Genomic DNA, 21,019 nt, shown 5'->3' on the forward strand with positions numbered 1-21,019 from the left:
TAACCCCTAATCTGCCGCCCCCGCTATTGCTGACCCCTGCATATTATTATTAACCCCTAATCTGCCGCTCCGTACATCGCCGCAACCTACATTATACCTATGTACCCCTAATCTGCTGCCCCTAACACAGCCGACCCCTATATTATATTTATTAACCCCTAATCTGCCGCCCCCAACGTCGCCTCCACCTACCTACAATTATTAACCCCTACTCTGCCGACCGGACCACACCACTACTATAATAAATTTATTAACCCCTAAAGCTAAGTCTAACCCTAACCCTAACACCCCCCTAACTTAAATATAATTTAAATCTAACAAAATAAATTAACTATTATTAAATAAATTATTCCTATTTAAAGCTAAATACTTACCTGTAAAATAAATCCTAATATAGCTACAATATAGATTATAATTATATTGTAGCTATTTTAGGATTAATATTTATTTTACAGGCAACTTTGTTTTTATTTTAACCAGGTACAATAGCTATTAAATAGTTAATAACTATTTAATAGCTACCTAGTTAAAATAATTACAAAATTACCTGTAAAATAAATCCTAACCTAAGTTACAATTAAACCTAACACTACACTATCAATAAATACATTAAATAAAATACCTACAATTATCTACAATTAAACCTAATACTTCACTATCAATAAATTAATTAAATACAATACCTACAAATGAATACAATGAAATAAACTAACTAAAGTACAAAAAATAAAAAAGAACTAAGTTACAAAAAATAAAAAAATATTTACAAACATTAGAAAAATATTACAACAATTTTAAACTAATTACACCTACTCTAAGCCCCCTAATAAAATAACAAAGACCCCCAAAATAAAAAAATGCCCTACCCTATTCTAAAATTAAAATAGAAAAGCTCTTTTACCTTACCAGCCCTGAAAAGAGCCCTTTGCGGGGCATGCCCCAAAGAATTCAGCTCTTTTGCCTGTAAAAAAAAACCATACAATACCCCCCCCAACATTACAACCCACCACCCACATACCCCTAATCTAACCCAAACCCCCCTTAAATAAACCTAACACTAAGCCCTTGAAGATCTCCCTACCTTGTCTTCACCACACCGGGTCCGGATCTGTCCAGAAGAGCCTCCGAAATCTTCATCTAAGCCCAAGCGGGGGCTGAAGAGTAACGTCCATCCTCCGGCTGAAGTCTGGATCCAAGCGGCGGCTAAAGAATTCCATCTTCGGGCAGAAGTCTTCATCCTATCCGGGCAGAAGAGTCGATCCGGACCGGCAAACATCTTCATCCAAGCCGCATCTTCTCTGTTTTTCCATCCGATGATGACCGGCTCCATGTTGAAGACCTCCGGCGCGGATCCATCCTCTTCTTGCAACGTCCTAAGTCCGAATGAAGGTTCCTTTAAATGACGTCATCCAAGATGGCGTCCCTCGAATTCCGATTGGCTGATAGGATTCTATCAGCCAATCGGAATTAAGGTAGGAAAATTCTGATTGGCTGATTCGATCAGCCAATCGTATTGAGCTCGCATTCTATTAGCTGTTCCGATCAGCCAATAGAATGCGAGCTCAATCTATTTTAATTTTAGAATAGGGTAGGGCATTTTTTTATTTTGGGGGTCTTTGTTATTTTATTAGGGGGCTTAGAGTAGGTGTAATTAGTTTAAAATTGTTGTAATATTTTTCTAATGTTTGTAAATATTTTTTTATTTTTTTGTAACTTAGTTCTTTTTTATTTTTTGTACTTTAGTTAGTTTATTTCATTGTATTTATTTGTAGGTATTGTATTTAATTAATTTATTGATAGTGTAGTGTTAGGTTTAATTGTAGGTAATTGTAGGTATTTTATTTAATTTATTTATTGATAGTGTAGTGTTAGGTTTAATTGTAGATAATTGTAGGTATTTTATTTAATTAATTTATTGATAGTTTAGTGTTAGGTTTAATTGTAGGTAATTGTAGGTATTTTATTTAATTTATTGATAGTGTAGTGTTAGGTTTAATTGTAGATAATTGTAGGTATTTTATTTAATTAATTTATTGATAGTGTAGTGTTAGGTTTAATTGTAACTTAGGTTAGGATTTATTTTACAGGTAATTTTGTAATTATTTTAACTAGGTAACTATTAAATAGTTATTAACTATTTAATAGCTATTGTACCTGGTTAAAATAATTACAAAGTTGCCTGTAAAATAAATATTAATCCTAAAATAGCTACAATATAATTATAATTTATATTGTAGCTATATTAGGATTTATTTTACAGGTAAGTATTTAGCTTTAAATAGGAATAATTTATTTAATAATAGTTAATTTATTTTGTTAGATTTAAATTATATTTAAGTTAGGGGGGTGTTAGGGTTAGGGTTAGACTTAGCTTTAGGGGTTAATACATTTATTATAGTAGCGGTGTGGTCCGGTCGGCAGATTAGGGGTTAATAATTGTAGGTAGGTGGAGGCGACGTTGGGGGCGGCAGATTAGGGGTTAATAAATATAATATAGTGGTCGGCGGTGTTAGGGGCAGCAGATTAGGGGTACATAGGTATAATGTAGGTTGCGGCGGTGTACGGAGCGGCAGATTATGGGTTAAAAAAAATATGCAGGTGTCAGCGATAGCGGGGGAGGCAGATTAGGGGTTAATAAATATTATGTAGGTGTCGGCAGTATTAGGGGCAGCAGATTAGGGGTACATAGGGATAACGTAGGTGGCGGCGGTGTGCGGTCGGCAGATTAGGGGTTAAAAAATTTTAATAGAGTGGCGGCGATGTGGGGGGATCTCGGTTTAGGGGTACATAGGTAGTTTATGGGTGTTAGTGTACTTTAGAGCACAGTAGTTAAGAGCTTCATAAACCGGCGTTAGCCCAGAAAGCTCTTAACTACTGACTTTTTTCTGCGGCTGGAGTTTTGTCGTTAGATTTCTAACGCTCACTTCAGCCACGACTCTAAATACCAGCGTTAGAAAGATCCCATTGAAAAGATAGGATACGCAATTGATGTAAGGGGATCTGCGGTATGGAAAAGTCGCGGCTGCAAAGTGAGCGTTAGACCCTTTCCTGACTGACTCTAAATACCAGCGGTAGCCCAAAACCAGCGTTAGGAGCCTCTAACGCTGGTTTTGACGGCTAACGCCAAACTCTAAATCTAGCCGTTAGTTACCTGTACAATAAAACCTAACCTGCCTTACACTAAAACCTAACATTACAATAAAATAAATTGAATTAATAAAATACAATTTTCTAAATTACAAAAAAAATAAACACTAAATTACACAAAATAAAAAATGAAATTACAAATAGACCTTAAAAGTGCCTTTTGCGGGGGAATTGCCTCAAAGTAATCAGCTCTTTTACCTGAAAAAAATTACAATTCCCCCACCCCAACATTAAAACCCACCACCCACACAACAACCCTACTCTAAAACCCACCCAATCCCCTCTTAAAAAAACCTAACACTAACCCCCTGAAGATCAACTTACCAGGAGACATCTTCACCCAACCAGGCCGAAGTCCTCAACGAAGCCGGGAGAAGTCTTCATCCAAGCCGGGTGAAGTGGTCCTCCAGAGGGGCAGAAGTCTTCATCCAGACGGCATCTTCTATCTTCATTCATCCGGTGCGGAGCGGGTCCATCTTCAAGACATCCGACGCGGAGCATCCTCTTCTTCCGACGGCTAAACACAGAATGAAGGTTCCTTTAAATGACGTCATCCAAGATGGCGCCCCTTCAATTCCGATTGGCTGATAGAATTCGGAATTAAGGTAAAAAAAATCCTATTGGCTGATGCAATCAGCTAATAGGATTGAGCTTGCATTCTATTGGCTGTTATTAAATAGTTAATAACTATTTAGTAGCTATTCTACCTAGTTAAAATAAATACAAACTTGCCTGTAAAATAAAAATAAACCTTAAGATAGCTACAATTTAACTATTAGTTATATTGTAGCTAGCTTAGGGTTTATTTTACAGGTAAGTATTTAGTTTTAAATAGGAATATGTTAGTTAATTGTAGTAATTTTATTTAGATTTATTTAAATTATATTTAAGTTAGGAGGTGTTAGGGTTAGACTTAGGTTTAGGGGTTAATAACTTTATTATAGTGGCAGCAACGTTGGGGGCGGCAGATAAGGGGTTAATAAATGTAGGTAGGTGGCGGCGATGTTAGGGCCGGCAGATTACGGGTTAATAATATTTAAATAGTGTTTGCGATGCGGGAGTGCAGCGGTTTAGGGGTTAATATATTTATTATAGTGGCAGCGATGTCCGGTTCGGCAGATTAGGGGTTAAAATATTTATTTTAGTGTTTGCGATGTAGGAGGGCCTCGGTTTAGGGGTTAATAGGTAGTTTATGGGTGTTAGCGTACTTTTTAGCACTTTAGTTAAGAGTTTTATGCTACGGCGTTGTAGTGTAAAACTCTTAACTACTGACTTTAAAATGCGGTACCAGTCTTGACAGGAGAGGGTTTTACCGCTCCCTTTTGGTCAGACTTGTAATACCGGCGCTATGCAAGTCCCATTGAAAATATAGGATACGCAATTGACGTAAGTGGATTTGCGGTATTTCCGAGTCTGGCCAAAAAAGTGAGAGATACACCTGTACCTGCAAGACTTGTAATACCAGCGGGCGTTAAAAAACAGCATTGGGACCGGCCAACGCTGCTTTTTAAGCCTAACGCAAGACTCGTTATCTAGCCGTATATTTCTATAACAGTGTTGGTTATGTAAAACTGGGGCATGGTAAATAAAGGGTTTATCTATCTTTTTAAACAATAACATTTTTGGTGTTTACTATCACTTTAAGTTAGGTCCCCAAAATCTATCTATATAATAGATTTATAGTAATGTATACTAAAAATATAAAGAAGGAAAAACACACAAAAATATAATTACAGAGAAAAAAAGAGAAAAGTTAATTATACAAAAAAGAAGACATTTTATTACATGGATATATCTGTTTTGTATCTGGGAACAGGCTGAAAAATTCACTTTAGCACTGATAGTTTAAGGTCATATAGAGACACAAAAGTCTCAAGTTAAAGTTTTTCTACAACCATCTGCAAAATCATAACATTTATGAACCCCTGCAGTAAGAGTTAATAAAAGATGGTTCAGCAAATAAGCAACCCATTTCTAGTGTTTAGTGATACCACAAGAAAGACAGATTGTTGTGTACTATTGTGAATTGCAATCCTCAACTGGTTCAAAATGTTCTTACTAGCAGGATGCAGGTTTCTTCAGGTGGATGTAACCTGATAGTCTTGTGGAGTGCCACAGGGCTCTGTAATTTTGGACTGTGTTAGTTACCCCTGGGGAAAAGAAACAGTTATTATTTATAATTACTATTATCGGTTATCTGTAGAGCGCCAACAGATTCTGCAGCACTATAAATATAGGCGGAATACAAAGAAACATTTATAGGGATCAAATGGGTAGAGGGCCCTGCCAAGAGTCGCATTGTTGTAGTCAGCTCTAAAGAAGGTGATCTACAAACAGCTGGGCTCTTAGGCTTCCATGCTAAGGGGGTTCAAGGGGATAGCAATGGAGGAGAGGAACTGGTATAAAGAATGGTTAGTATAGGTTGTATTCATCCCTAAACAGTAGAGTCTTCAGGTAGCACTTGAAGCTTTCAAAACCAGGGGAGACTCTTGAGGAGCAAGACAGACAGCTCCACAAAATGGGAGCCAGTCTGGAGAAGTCCTGTAAACGGGAGTGTGAGGAGGTAAGAATAGAGGAGGAGAGTAGGAGGTCATGAGCAGAGCGAAGGGGGCGTGAGGCAGAGTATCTGGAGACATAGGGGGGAGCCGTGCAGTTGAGGGCTTTGTATGTCAGAGTGAGAGCAGCAGATGAAGAGCGACATGTAAGAAGAATAAGCCTGGCAGAGGCATTCATTATGGATTGTAAATTTGCTAGGCGGCAGCTGGGGAGACCAAAGAGGACAGAGTTGCAGTAATCAAGGCGAAAAAAGGATGAGAGAGTGGATTAAAATCTTAGTTGTGTCTTGTGTAAGGAAATGTCTAATGTTAGAGATGTTTTTTAAGGTGGAAGCAGCAGGCTTTAGCCAAGGTCTGAATGTGAGGAGTGAAAGAAAGATCTGAGTCAAGTGTGACCCCAAGACATCGGGCATGCGGGGTAGGGGTAATGATGGAGTTGTTGACAGTTATAGAGAGATTAGAGGTGGAGATTTTGGAAGAAGGGGGGAAAATAAGGAGCTTAGTTTTGTAGAGATTTAGCTTGAGGTATTGAGAGGACATCCAGGAAGAGATGTGAGAAAGACAGTTAGTGACACGGATTAAGGAAAGAGATAGGTCTGGTGTGGAGAAGTAGATTTGGGTGTCGTCGTCATACAAATGATATTGGAACTTTTGTTAGAGGACCTAATGATGATGTGTAGATTGAGAAGAGAAAGGGACCGAGGACAGAGCCTTGCGGTACCCCAACAGAAAGTGGTGACAGGGCAGAGGAGGCCTCAGAGAAGGCTACACTAAAGGTACGGTTTGACAGGTAGGAAGATAACCACAAGAGGGCTGTGTCACAAATGCCGAAGAATTGGAGGGTTTGGAGCAAAAGATGGTGGTCAACAGTATCAAAGGCTGCGGACAGACAAGGAGGATCAGCAGAGAGAAGTTGCCTTTTGATTTTGCTGTAAGTAAGTTGTTGGTAATCTTAACAATTGCTGTCTCTGTGGAGTGATGGGGACGAAATCCAAATTGCAGTGGGTCGAGTGAGTTTAATGTAAGGAAATGGGATAGGCGTGCATATACTAGCGTTTCAAGAAGCTTTGAGGCAAGAGAGAGTAGGGAAATAGGGTGGTAGTTGGATGGGGAGGTTGGGTCAAGAGAAGGTTTTTTGAGGATAGGTGTAACCAGTGCATGTTTCAGAGATGAGGGAAATATACCGTAAACAGTAAACATGATCATATATATATAATTCATATGCATACAATACTAAACATAACTGATCTAGCATAAGTGATTTATTGTTGGCTGGGCATATTCCAAGTGCATGAATCCAAACTGGCTAATGGCTAATTCCTTTAAGAAGCCATTTTAAACCTGAAGTGAATCTCTGATTCAGATGGAAACAACTTTCCAATTTACTTCTTTTATCTAGTTTGCATTGTTCTCTTGCTATGTTTTTTTTAAAGTATACCTAGGTAGGCTCAAGAGCAGAAATGCACTACTAGAAACTAGTGCTGCACATATATACCTTTTGCCATTGGTTCACTGAATGTGTTCAGTTAGCTTCCTGTATTGCAATTCTGCACCTTCAATAAAGAATACCAAAGGAATGATGCAAATTTGCTAATTGAAGTAAATTAGAAAATTGTTTAATATTGAATGCCCTATCTGAATAATAAAAGGAAACATTTGGGTTTCATGTCCCTTTAAGGTGCAAAAGATGAAAAAAAAAAAACTATCATTGTTTCATCCTAGGAATATAGTGAGGATAAAGCATGTGATAGAAACACACAACTGGCCTACTCAAACTGCCTTTACATAGACCCTAGAAATACAGAGCTACACTGATACTTACCACTGGTTTAGAATGTGGCAACCAAGTTATTAAGAATCCATCCATGTGCCTCTATGCTCTTCATTGATTTCTTATTAACTACGGTATATATGTAAAGTTTATATGCTGACATACAAAGCTCTCTGTTATCATAGCCCAAGTTGCTGTACATAAAATAATGCCTTTTTCATTCTGTTCCAACCAAAAGCCCAATAAAGAAAACAAAAAATGAATAACCAGTGGGACATTTGTTTTTTTAAAAGAAATTGCCCCACGGAGGCAACCTTTGAACTACAGACAGGGGAACTGCCACAATGTTTCCTGCAGAGAGGTTACTCCAAAAGTCAGATTAAAGGAGCCTAAGTGATAGCTAAAAAGACAACTAGGAGGGATATTCTATATGGTCAGAAAACAGGAGAAGAATGTGAACATATTAATCATTAAGATATTCAATTGTCATGGGAGAAAATGAAAAGCAATTTTGCAGACGTATTGGTACATATTGCCAAATAATCCTTCCTTATCAGGTATAGCTTCTGGTATATGCCACTAATTACAGCCAAGATAGCCCCTAGTTTAAAGGACAAATTAGTTCACATGGGAAATTTCAACTAATTGGTTGGAGGTTAGACAGAAAATAACTGGTAGCCTTCCCTGTGGTAACTGTAAACACTGTCTCTCAATGGTAAGAAACTTAGTTTTTTTAAATTCTTCTAGTGGTTATAAATATACAATTTGCCAGTGGATTATATGTACTATCCACTTTTATGGTGTACATGCTCTGCTGTCCATGCCCCAAATTCTATAAAAGAAAAACCAAGAGAGAATTGAGGGACAGGGTTTGAGAGCATTAAAATTACATTCAAAATAAAGTCAAAGGGGCAGCGACAGGAGCTGCCACGGGGAACTAAGTAATCTGCTGATTATCTGCATGATTTTACAGCATCTTTTTTCACAACTGAATCATATAGATAGCCCTCATGGAGAAGACAATGTCTATATCTATATTTTGCTGTATTGTTGGTCCTGGCACTATGGACCGGACTGCTGAGGCACACCCTGGGACACCGGTTAGCGCAGTTGGGTTCTGACTGCATTCACCAACCTACTCAGCACCACATTGATCAGCTCTCTTATATACATCTGGAAGCAAAAACTGCATGATTTAATGGGCAAAATGTGTACTGTAGGAAGCATACAGCTCGTACTATATGGATGACCACTTAGCTGACTTAGAATACCCCTTAGTGAGAGCTTTTGAAAAAATATTGTCCTGTCACCCACCCATTACTTGCCGTGCCATATATATAGAGCATCTACCGACAGTAGCAAAAGCATGTCTAACAGGACAACACAGAGACCGTCATGGCTGAATACATAGAAGATCATTTCCATGTGGCAAATACAGCGATGAAAAGTAAGCCCTCATCTGCTGGCGCTGCAAATTACTTGCAAGAGCAGGAACCTCAGACATCCATCTCTGTTATGCAGCTACCTAATGCAGCCAAGGAACACCCAAACCGTTGCTTTCAGCACACAAAATCATTAACCCAAGATCTTGCGAAGAGGTGCAATAGGCTTCTAAGCTTGTCAACAGTGTGTATGACTTTCTCTTACGGAACTCAACAGAGGATCTCTCACTAAACGCAAAGTCACAATCCATGGTTGGCTGCATGCCCATGATCAACTGTATCTTAATATAACATTAGCTGACAGGGAGGGTGTAGGGGGATAAATATGTGATCTATAGATGCTCAAATTCCCATTCTACAATCCTTAAAGTGTTAAGAAACCATATTGTTTTCACTATCATTTTCTATTTCATATTTATTTATTTTAAATTGTCTTTTTATTGAGGTAGCAATAACACTTTGGTACAAACAGAATGGACAATGTTTCAAAGCGTATCTCAAGGAATGACAACAGAAATAAATTTCACAACAGAGTGAGAAGATACATGACAAACTTAAAAGGCAATAGTCTTCAGCTCCCTCGTTTTCTTTTTAGTACATGCAAACTCAGTCGTGCCATCAATGGCTGCCAGGACTGCAGGTGTGTCCATACATTCCAAAGTTTGAAGGAGGGCACATGAAATAGTATCAGTTAGACTTATAACAAGGAGGCTAGTAAAACTGTTATAATAAAACAAACTTCAAATAACAAGGAATACATACTGAAACTTTTATAACAAAACAACATTCAAATAAAAAGGAATACACACTAACATGTTCCGTGTTAGGGCCCGAAGAGCATTCTTGTGTGTAAGTGGTAGGAAAAAAAAAAAAGGGTGGGGGGCAAGGGGTCAGAAGGGCTGGGGGTAAGGTAATCAGGAGAAAACTACACCTTATCTGTTCACTACCATTCAAGATAACTCCCTGTACATACTCTACCCCTTTGGAGCTTCCTTCCATGGGCTCTAGATTGAACAGTAAAAATCTATATGCCCTTCTACTTTCGGCGAATATTCTTTCATTCTTTGGATATAGGTGAGGATGTCTAGGACCATTGACAGGTTGATAGGGGTGTCTTTTGCCCACTGTCTGGCTATTGCTAATTCAGTGGCTAAGAGGATAGAAACACACAAAGCCCTAGCTGGTTTCTGTAAGCCCTGTAGCCCCAAGTGAAAGAGGGCAATGTCGCTAGTTAGGTGTCGTACTAGTTGCAGTTGGAGTAGTAAGTCTGCAACCTGGGACCAAACCAAGTCAAAACTATGACAGCCTCACCATATGTGCAAGAAAGTGCCTGAAACACAGTCAGATTGTCAGCAAACAATGTCAAGATATGGGGGGTGTCATATAACATCAAACCTTGTATGTTTATGCTCGCCATAAGTTTAGTGGTCAGGGGCTCGATGGCCAAGACAAATAGGAGTGGTGAGAGGGGGCACCTCTATTTCTTATTTTAACTAAGATTACACATTTTCCCACAAACTGGTAAAGAGGTCAAACCAATATATTGCCTAGGGCATGCACATTCTAGTATTCTTTTAAATCATTTCCTTATCTGTACATCTGATTATAATTCATATATAATATTCCTTTCCTTTCACTGCTAACTTCAAATTATCATGCTTTTTCCCCAGCATGCATGCCTTACATACAATGATCCTCTGACATTCTTGCCACACAGGTCTTTGAATGAATTCTCATGATGCTTAACAGTATTACTCAAACAAAGCTTACTTTCAAAATTTCTTTATGTTTATTTTAGCAGGAAAGTCCCTAAGAATTTGTTTGAATTTATAAGGCCCTAATTATTAATAATTATTTATATTTTTTCTATATTTTCTAGAAAATAATTATATAACACACCCTATTATAACTCAGGCTTAGCGCACATGAAAAACTTAAACTCCTCAATAGAAATAACTCAGTTCTGCATGTACCCTACATTACGCACCTTAATATTTCTTAAATAAAAATACTGAAAAATATATTAATATGTATTAATAATTAGTAAACGTATTAAAAAGTCGAATCCATTCTTATAATGATGTATTACAATTTATAAGATCCTCTAAAGTAAATTATTTATTTGTATTAATATTTTTCAATATGTTATATTAAAAGTGCATTATTTATTTATTTTATATAACTAAAGTAGGGTTTAGAGCAAATGTGGAACTTACGCGTCTCAATAGAAATAATTTAGATGCACTAAAGCTGACAGGAATAAAATAATTCTTCATATGCGCCAAACCTGACATGAAAACAATATATATTTATCATAGAGGTTCTTAAAAATCATAATAAATCATTCTAAAATGTAATTATATTTTATAATAATTATGAATAATTATAAATTATATTTTTTTCAATATTTCATATGAAATTAATACATTTTGCACCTTAATATAACTCCTATTGGGTTCTGCTGAGGACATATCTACAGCCTCGGCAACACCCTGGGACACCGGTTAGTGCAGTTGGGTTCTGACTGCATTCATCAACCTTCTCAGCACCACATTGATCAGCTCTCTTATATACATCTGGAAGCAAAAACTGCATGATTTAATGGGCAAAATGTCTACTGTAGGAAGCATACAGCTCGTACTACATGGATGACCACTTAGCTGACTTAGAATACCCCTTAGTGAGAGCTTTTGAAAAAATATTGTCCTGTCACCCACCCATTACTTGCCGTGCCATATATATAGAGCATCTATCGACAGTAGCAAAAGCATGTCTAACAGGACAACACAGATAGGCTTCTAAGCTTGTCAACAGTGTGTATGACTTTCTCTTACGGAACTCAACAGAGGATCTCTCACTAAACGCAAAGTCACAATCCATGGTTGGCTGCATGCCCATGCTCAACTGTATCTTAATATAACATTACCTGACAGGGAGGGTGTAGGGGGTGTAGGGGGATAAATATGTGATCTATAGATGCTCAAATTCCCATTCTGACAATCCTTAAAGTGTTAAGAAACCATATTGTTTTCACTATCATTTTCTATTTCATATTTATTTATTTTAAATTGTCTTTTTATTGAGGTAGCAATAACACTTTAATACAAACAGAATGGACAATGTTTTAAAGCGTATCTCAAGGAATGACAACAGAAATAAAAAGGGCCCGAAGAGCATTCTTGTGTGTAAGTGGTAGGGAAAAAAAAAAGGGTGGGGGGCAAGGGGTCAGGAGGGCTGGGGGTAAGGTAATCGGGAGAAAACTACACCTTATCTGTTCACTACCATTCAAGATAACTCCCTGTACATACTCTACCCCTTTGGAGCTTCCTTCCATGGGCTCTAGATTGAACAGTAAAAATCTATATGCCCTTCTACTCTCGGCGAATATTCTTTCATTCTTTGGATATAGGTGAGGATGTCTAGGACCATTGACAGGTTGATAGGGGTGTCTTTTGCCGACTGTCTGGCTATTGCTAATTTAGTGGCTAAGAGGATAGAAACACACAAAGCCCTAGCTGGTTTCTGTAAGCCCTGTAGCCCCAAGTGAAAGAGGGCAATGTCGCTAGTTAGGTGTCGTACTAGTTGCAGTTGGAGTAGTAAGTCCGCAACCTGGGACCAAACCAAGTCAAACCTATGACAGCCTCACCATATGTGCAAGAAAGTGCCTCTCTAATCGCATCTCCTCCAGCAACTAGCCTGTCGGAGCGGAAAAATTTGATGTAACCTGGTCAGAACCATATGCCATCTGAGCAATATTTTAATGTAGAGTTCCAATAGGTTAGAACAGCGAACCGCAAGTTTTGTATCTTGTATCGCCCTTTGCCAAATCACATTCTGATGCACTACTCCCAGGTCTCTCTCCCAGTACCTTGTGGCGTGAGACTTAGTGAATGAAGGGGAATTGAGTAGGAGTTTATAATGAAAGGACAGAGAGCCACAAAAATGTCTGCCCATGGTCCATCGTCGTTCCCACTGTGTTAGGGTGTGGGTACCGGATTTGGTTAACCCTCAAGATAAAAGCACAGAGATCAGCCTAAGGTATTCAAATTGTAAGTTTCTAGGGAAATCAGTGACTGGAAAATCATTAGGTGGCAACACAAGAATATCTTCCCTGTATAAATCTGATACCTGCCTAATCCCCAGTGCATCGCAACGTCTAGGCCGGGAGTCAGGCAGACAATATAATAATGCCTTTATTGAGTGTACTGGAGAAGGGTGTGGAGCCACCTGCTGATGAAAGCAAAGTTCTCGGCAGTAATTATAATAGGATTGTGCACCCCTTTGAGGACATCGGTGTGATCAGGAATCCATATCAAATCATCCAGGTTTACCCCTGCTCTCAAGGATGTCTGCTCGAGCTGGTACCATCTTGAGTTGTCAGACTTAACCGCCCAGGCAGCGATGTGTGACAACATTGCGGCCTTATAATAGTAAGTTATGTTAGGGGCCGATAGGCCGCCACATTTCATTGTTTTTTGGAGCTGGAGGAGCAAGATTCTAGAAGGGCATCCCCTCCAGATGAACTTTGAAAAAACTGATTGGAAGTGGTTTATAAGGTAAATGGAAACAGCCACTGGGAGACACCTGAAAAAGTAAGTTAATTTAGGAAGTAGCATCATTTTCAGAGCCATCACTCTACCTGTCCAAGATACCTCCAATGGAAACCACTTCATAGTCAGTTGCCTGAAGTCCTAGAGAAGAGGCTCATAGTTTTTAGTAATGAGTGTCTTGGGATCAGGGGACAGCACAACTCCTAGATGATTCAGCCCATCAATAGACCATTTGAAAGGATAGAATCTTCTCAGTTTCTCTAAACTAGCAGGTGATAGGCCCAGGGCAAATGCCTCCATCTTCGCATAGTTAATCTTATAGTAAGATAATCTTCCAAACTCTGACAACAGGTCAAACAAAGCCGGCAGTGAGTTCTCTTGCTCTGACAGAAACACAGTCAGATTGTCAGCAAACAATGTCAAGATATGGGGGGTGTCATATAACATCAAACCTTGTATGTTTATGCTCGCCATAAGTTTAGTGGTCAGGGGCTCGATGGCCAAGACAAACAGGAGTGGTGAGAGGGGGCACCTCTATTTCTTATTTTAACTAAGATTACACATTTTACCACAAACTGGTAAAGAGGTCAAACCAATATATTGCCTATGGCATGCACATTCTAGTATTCATTTAAATCATTTCCTTATCTGTACATCTGATTATAATTCATATATAATATTCCTTTCCTTTCACTGCTAACTTCAAATTTTCATGCTTTTTCCCCAGCATGCATGCCTTACATACAATGATCCTCTGACATTCTTGCCACACAGGTCTTTGAATGAATTCTCATGATGCTTAACAGTATTACTCAAACAAAGCTTACTTTCAAAATTTCTTTATGTTTATTTTAGCAGGAAAGTCCCTAAGAATTTGTTTGCATTTATAAGGCCCTAATTATTAATAATTATTTATATTTTTTTCTATATTTTCTATAAAATAAATATATAACACACCCTATTATAACTCAGGCTTAGCGCACATGAAAAACTTAAGCTCCTCAATAGAAATAACTCAGTTCTGCATGTACCCTACATTACGCACCTTAATATTTCTTAAATAAAAATACTGAAAAAAATATTAATATGTATTAATAATTAGTAAATGTATTAAAAAGTGGAATCCATTCTTATAATGATGTATTACAATTTATAAGAACCTCTGAAGTAAATTATTTATTTGTATTAATATTTTTCAATATGTTATATTAAAAGTGCATTATTTATTTATTTTATATAACTAAAGTAGGGTTTAGAGCACATGTGGAACTTACGCGTCTCAATAGAAATAATTTAGATGCACTAAAGCTGACAGGAATAAAATAATTCTTCATATGCGCCAAACCTGACATGAAAACAATATATATTTATCATAGAGGTTCTTAAAAACCATAATAAATCATTCTAAAATGTAATTATATTTTATAATAATTATGAATAATTATAAATTATATTTTTTTCAATATTTCATATGAAATTAATACATTTTGCACCTTAACATAACTCCTATTGGGTTCTGCTGAGGACATATCTACAGCCTCGGAAACACCCTGGGACACCGGTTAGCGCAGTTGGGTTCTGACTGCATTCATCAACCTACTCAGCACCACATTGATCAGCTCTCTTATATACATCTGGAAGCAAAAACTGCATGATTTAATGGGCAAAATGTCTACTGTAGGAAGCATACAGCTCGTACTATATGGATGACCACTTAGCTGACTTTCTCTTACGGAACTCAACAGAGGATCTCTAACTAAACGCAAAGTCACAATCCATGGTTGGCTGCAAGCCCATGCTCAACTGTATCTTAATATAACATTAGCTGACAGGGATTGTGTAGGGGGATAAATATGTGATCTATAGATGCTCAAATTCCCATTCTGACAATCCTTAAAGTTTTAAGAAACCATATTGTTTTCACTATAATTTTCTATTTCATATTTATTTATTTTAAATTGTCTTTTTATTGAGGTAGCAATAACACTTTGGTACAAACAGAATGGACAATGTTTCAAAGCTTATCTCAAGGAATGACAACAGAAATAAATTTCACAACAGAGTGAGAAGATACATGACAAACTTAAAAGGCAATAGGCTTCAGCTCCCTCGTTTTCTTTTTAGTACATGCAAACTCAGTTGTGACATCAATGGCTGCCAGGACTGTGGGTGTGTCCATACATTCCAAAGTTTGAAGGAGGGCACATGAACTAGTATCAGTTAGACTTATAACAAGGAGGCTAGTAAAACTGTTATAATAAAACAAACTTCAAATAACAAGGAATACATAGTGAAACTTTTATAACAAAACAACCTTCAAATAACAAGGAATACACACTAACATGTTCTGTGTTAGGGCCCGAAGAGCATTCTTGTGTGTAAGTGGTAGGAAAAAAAAAAGGGTGGGGGGCAAGGGGTCAGGAGGGCTGGGGGTAGGGTTATTGGGAGAAAACTACACCTTATCTGTTCACTACCATTCAAGATAACTCTCTGTACATACTTGACCCCTTTGGAGCTTCCTTCCATGGGCTCTAGATTGAACAGTAAAAATCTATATGCCCTTCTACTCTCTGCGAATATTCTTTCAATCTTTGTATATAGGTGAGGATGTCTAGGACCATTGACAGGTTGATAGGGGTGTCTTTTGCCCACTGTCTGGCTATTGCTAATTTAGTGGCTAAGAGGATAGAAACACACAAAGCCCTAGCTGGTTTCTGTAAGCCCTGTAGCCCCAAGTGAAAGAGGGCAATATCGCTAGTTAGGTGTCGTACTAGTTGCAGTTGGAGTAGTAAGTCCGCAACCTGGGACCAAACCAAGTCAAACCTATGACAGCCTCACCATATGTCCAAGAAAGTGCCTCTCTGATCACATCTCCTCCAGCAACTAGCCTGTCGGAGCAGAAAAATTTGATGTAACCTGGTCAGAACCATATGCCATCTGAGCAATATTTTAATGTAGAGTTCCAATAGGTTAGAACAGCGAACCGCAAGTTTTGTATCTTGGATCGCCCTTTGCCAAATCACATTCCGATGCACTACTCCCAGGTCTCTCTCCCAGTACCTCGGGGCGTGAGACTTAGTGAATGAAGGGGAATTGAGTAGGAATTTATAATGAAAGGACAGAGAGCCACAAAAATGTCTGCCCATGGTCCATCGTCGTTCCCACTGTGTTAGGATGCGGGTACCGGATTTGCTTAACCCCCAAGATAAAAGCACAGAGATCAGCCTAAGGTATTCAAATTGTAAGTTTCTAGGGAAATCAGTGACTGGAAAATCATTAGGTGGCAACACAAGAATATCTTCCCTGTATAAATCTAATACCTGCCTAATCCCCAGTGCATCGCAACGTCTAGGCCGGGAGTCAGGCAGACAATATAATAATGCCTTTATTGAGTGTACTGGAGAAGGGTGTGGAGCCACCTGCTGATGAAAGCAAAGTTATCTGCAGTAATTATAATAGGATTGTGCACCTCTTTGAGGACATCAGTGTGATTAGGAATCCATATCAAATCATCCAGGTTTACCCCTGCTGTCAAGGATGCCTGCTCGAGCTGGTACCATCTTGAGTTTTCAGACTTAACCACACAGGCAGTGATGTATGACAACATTGCGGCCTTGTAATAGTAAGTTATGTTAGGGGCCGATAGGCCGCCACATTTCATTGTTTTTTGGAGCTGGAGGAGCAAGATTCTAGAAGGGCGTCACCTCCAGATGAACTTTGAAAAAACTGATTGGAAGTGGTTTATAAGGTTAATAGAAACAGCCACTGGGAGACACCTGAAAAATTAAGTTAATTTAGGAAGTAGCATCATTTTCAGAGCCATCACTCTACCTGTCCAAGATACCTCCAATGGAAACCACTTCGTAGTCAGTTCTCTGAAGTCCTAGAGAAGAGGCTCATAGTTTTTTTAGTAATGAGTGTCTTGGGATCAGGGGACAGCACAACTCCTAGATTATTCAGCCCATCAATAGACCATTTGAAAGCATAGAATCTTCTCAGTTTCTCTAAACTAGCAGGTGATAGGCCCAGGGTAAATGCCTCCATCTTAGCATAGTTAATCTTATAGTAAGATAATCTTCCAAACTCTAAAATGTAATTATATTTTTTAATAATTATGAATAATTATAAATTATATTTTTTTCTTCAATATTTCATATGAAATTAATACATTTTGCACCTTAATATAACTCCTATTGGGTTCTGCTGAGGACATATCTACAGCCTCGGAAACACCCTGGGACACCGGTTAGCGCAGTTGGGTTCTGACTGCATTCATCAACCTACTCAGCACCACATTTATAAGCTCTCTTATATACATCTGGAAGCAAAAACTGCATGATTTAATGGGCAAAATATCTACTGTAGGAAGCATACAGCTCGTACTATATGGATGACCACTTAGCTGACTTAGAATACCCCTTAGTGAGAGCTTTTGAAAAAATATTGTCCTGTCACCCACCCATTACTTGCCGTACCATATATATAGAGCATCTACCGACAGTAGCAAAAGCATGTCTAACAGGACAACACAGAGACCGTCATGGCTGAATACATAGAAGATCATTTCCATGTGGCAAATACAGCGATGAAAAGTAAGCCCTCATCTGCTGGTGCTGCAAATTACTTGCAAGAGCAGGAACCTCAGACATCCGTCTCTTTTATGCAGCTACCTAATGCAACTAAGGGACACCCAAACCGTTGCTTTCAGCACACAAAATCATTAACCCAAGATCTTGCGAAGAGGTGCAATAGGCTTCTAAGCTTGTCAACAGTGTGTATGACTTTCTCTTACTGAACCAAACAGAGGATCTCTCACTAAACGCAAAGTCACAATCCATGGTTGGCTGCATGCCCATGCTCAACTGTATCTTAATATAACATTAGCTGACAGAGAGGGTGTAGGGGGATAAATATGTGATCTATAGATGCTCAAATTCCCATTCTGACAATCCTTAAAGTTTTAAGAAACCATATTGTTTTCACTATCATTTTCTATTTCTTATTTATTTATTTTAAATTATCTTTTTATTGAGGTAGCAATAACACTTTGGTACAAACAGAATGGACAATGTTTCAAAGCTTATCTCAAGGAATGACAACAGAAATAAAGTTCACAACAGAGTGAGAAGATTAATTCAAGGATGTGGGGTTGCGTATTCAAATGGGTGCTCGCACAGTAAAATAATTTAATTTAATTGTTTAAATATGTCAGTCCCTTTTCCCACAAACTGCTGTTATAGTATGTTGAAAACTCCTTCTGTGTGCAGTGTCAGAGGGTTAGCTCCCAAATCCCCTGATCTGTGCAATATGAAAGTTCACTTTTCCATTTATAAACCACTGGTACAGAATATTCAATTAGTTAAGTGACTCCCCACCTCCTTACTTCTTGGGTGCCGTCCTTTTTTGCTCCCCAGGATGCTGATTAACCAGTAGTGTGGTGCCGCCGTCAAATCTTCATTCTCTGCCCCTTGTTGGTGGTTAGAAAACTTCTCTCAGGAGTTACAATGTCCTCGCAGTGTGGTGTTGTACTCATGCAGTAAAAAAGGGTTTATTAAGTGCTGATTCACTTAATGTGCTCACTGTGGCCTAAGCTGCGAATTATCCAATGAAAAAATGTTGTTAGGAGCACCAAAAAGTAAATTGAAAAGACTTGCTTTATTATTTTAGTGAATAAAACAAAACAAAAAGGGTTAACTAACCCCAGGGTAAGAGTGATAAATAACCTTAGAAACACAGAAAACAAAAAGGCTGACCGGTTTGGGCGTCTGCCTTAATCCTAGCCTGCTTAAAAATTGTGTGTGAGATTCAAGTTTAAAAACCCACCTCTGTGATTCAATTGGTTAGGGTGTACACACCCATGTCTTGTTTCACCAATGATAACTTTCTATGGTCATTGTAGATTAGAGTAAACACCTGTGTTCCCTAGACAACTAAAAAGCTAACGTGTATACTTCTGATTGCACAGTGAAAAACTGTAGGCACTAAATGCTCTGCTGTGTAAAAAATAAAAAGACCTTTACACCAAATTCTGTATTATAATGTGCATTTTTATGTTACTAAAGATCGCTGTGTCTGTTCTCTGCTTGTATCAATTTCTTCACAATTGCTGCCTCTCTAGTTTTAAAGTAAACAGCTTCTTTTTTTTTTTGTATATACATGACAAACTTAAAAGGCAATAGTCTTCAGCTCCCTTGATTTCTTTTTAGTACATGCAAACTCAGTCGTGCCATCAATGGCTGCCAGGACTGCGGGTGTGTCCATACATTCCAAAGTTTGAAGGAGGGCACATGAACTAGTATCAGTTAGACTTACACCAAGGAGGCTAGTAAAACTGTTATAACAAAACAAACTTCAAATAACAAGGAATACATAGTGAAACTTTTATAACAAAACAACCTTCAAATAAAAAGGAATACACACTAACATGTTCCGTGTTAGGGCCCGAAGAGCATTCTTGTGTGTAAGTGGTAGGAAAAAAAAAAAGGGTGGGGGGCAAGGGGTCAGGAGGGCTGGGGGTAAGGTTATCGGGAGAAAACTACACCTTATCTGTTCACTACCATTCAAGATAACTCCCTGTACATACTCTACCCCTTTGGAGCTTCCTTCCATGGGCTCTAGATTGAACAGTAAAAATCTATATGCCCTTCTACTCTCGGCGAATATTCTTTCATTCTTTGGATATAGGTGAGGATGTCTAGGACCATTGAAAGGTTGATAGGGGTGTCTTTTGCCCACTGTCTGGCTATTGCTAATTTATTGGCTAAGAGGATAGAAACACACAAAGCCCTAGCTGGTTTCTGTAAGCCCTGTAGCCCCAAGTGAAAGAGGGCAATGTCGCTAGTTAGGTGTCATACTAGTTGCAGTTGGAGTAGTAATTCCGCAACCTGGGACCAAACCAAGTCAAACCTATGACAGCCTCACCATATGTGCAAGAAAGTGCCTCTCAGATCGCATCTCCTCCAGCAACTAGCCTGTCGGAACGGAAAAATTTGATGTAACCTGGTCAGAACCATATGCCATCTGAGCAATATGTTAATGTAGAGTTCCAATAGGTTAGAACAGCGAACCGCAAGTTTTGTATCTTGGATCGCCCTTTGCAAAATCACATTCCGATGCACTACTCCCAGGTCTCTCTCCCAGTACCTTGTGGCGTGAGACTTAGTGAATGAAGGGGAATTGAGTAGGAGTTTATAATGAAAGGACAGAGAGCCACAAAAATTTCTGCCCATGGTCCATCGTCGTTCCCACTGTGTTAGGGTGCGGGTACCGGATTTGGTTAACCCCCAAGATAAAAGCACAGAGATCAGCCTAAGGTATTCAAATTGTAAGTTTCTAGGGAAATCAGTGACTGGAAAATCATTAGGTGTCAACACAAGAATATCTTCCCTGTATAAATCTGATACCTGCCTAATCCCCAGTGCATCGCAACGTCTAGGCAGGGAGTCAGGCAGACAATATAATAATGCCTTTATTGAGTGTACTGGAGAAGGGTGTGGAGCCACCTGCTGATGAAAGCAAAGTTCTCTGTAGTAATTATAATAGGATTGTGCACCC

This window comes from Bombina bombina, chromosome 3 (assembly GCF_027579735.1).
Source record: "Bombina bombina isolate aBomBom1 chromosome 3, aBomBom1.pri, whole genome shotgun sequence".
Lineage (NCBI taxonomy): Eukaryota > Metazoa > Chordata > Amphibia > Anura > Bombinatoridae > Bombina > Bombina bombina.